This window comes from Ailuropoda melanoleuca, chromosome 11, assembly GCF_002007445.2.
Source record: "Ailuropoda melanoleuca isolate Jingjing chromosome 11, ASM200744v2, whole genome shotgun sequence".
NCBI lineage: Eukaryota > Metazoa > Chordata > Mammalia > Carnivora > Ursidae > Ailuropoda > Ailuropoda melanoleuca.
This window is the reverse complement of record NC_048228.1, coordinates 42896939-42898325: the sequence shown is the minus strand read 5'-3', so window position 1 is coordinate 42898325 and position 1387 is coordinate 42896939. Positions and strand designations below refer to the sequence as shown.

The 1387-nt window shown below is 34.3% G+C and overlaps 1 pseudogene; it reads right to left on the bottom strand.

Annotated features, from left to right (window-relative positions):
• Positions 1-352: 352 nt before the first annotated feature.
• Positions 353-508, bottom strand: LOC117804529 (annotated as a pseudogene).
• Positions 509-1387: the final 879 nt, after the last annotated feature.

Below are 1387 nucleotides of genomic sequence, written 5' to 3'. Positions count from 1 at the left end.
TGTCAATCAAAGTATCAAAAATCAAAGCTGATAAAAAAAAAAGTATAGGCTCTCTGAGTTTTTAGGTTATTGTTTAGTTGAAAGTTTTGTCTGCTGTGTGCTTTGTAAATATTTTCAAGTCATATAAATACTTCCAGAAAAATCCACAAAACATGCTGTTCATAAAGAGCTGACTCAACTAGTGCACGATCAGTAATATATGTTCTTGGGCTCCTCTCTCAGTAGCAGGAATGATTCTATACCACTCTTTCCATTCATCTCCTTTCACCTGGCTTCCTTTCCTTTTGTGAAAATACCATGTAGAAGTCCATTAAATGGTATTTTGGTGAGATAAAACATTCATGTAAATTGATCTAATTAGAAGAACACAATTACTCTATTGATTTTTATACTAAAGAAAATGTTTGTCATTGTACTTGTTGTACGTCATAATGGAAAAGTTTTCAATGAGCAGTAATCGCGCCTCAGATCAACCTCGTTGGCCATGATACAGCCTCTGCACAAAGCGTGTATGTCATATTAGAAACTGCACAGAAGAACTTTAGAAAAGTGGAGAAAAGAATTAGGCCAAGGCTTGCAAAGAAATATATATTAGAATAACATTTTTAAAGGGTATATTAGTAACAAGATTTATGGGTGAGATGAAGCAGAATGAGAGCAGTAGCATCTTAATATTTAGGAAAGCTAATGGGACGCAGGTTCACATCATTATAAAAGCATTTCAAAGGACTGGGAATCCACCCCACTTGAAGGTTTGTGCGTGATTCTGAACCTTATATGATAGGGATGGTAATGAAGCATCAATAAAGACAGCCATGATGATAAAGGATCTTTAGGTCATAGATCCTTGTGGAGACTAAAAATATGAGGTCAGTGCTCATTCTTGAGAGGGAAATGAAAGGTGAACAAGACGAATGCAGATGAAGTTTGGAAGACAGAAAAGGTATATGAAAGGAAACTCTTCAAGGATATAATAGTTCAAAAGTAAAAGGGCATGAAATAGAACAAAGAAGGGACTGACGTTTAAAGAATATTATTGAGAGAGTGAAGTTCAGATGTGGAAATAATGACCAAAGGCGGCCATGGATTTTCCATTTAGGAAGAAAGAATTTATTAGATATTACGTAAAATCACAGAACAAATTGGAAGGTGTTACAAGTATGACCTGGATGTTCCTTCATGAAGAACTTTTATTTTATATCTTGAAGTATATCTTATAGGTAGCTTGCTCAGACGTAAAAATCACATCTGTTGGGCAGTTAATAGTATGTTATATGCTGCATTTACTTCATTGTTGACAATCAATTGTTGTATACATGAAATCGTATTTTGAAGTTTTTATTTACGAGTATTTATATGCTGGTGTAAAAACTTGTCATTGAAGGGC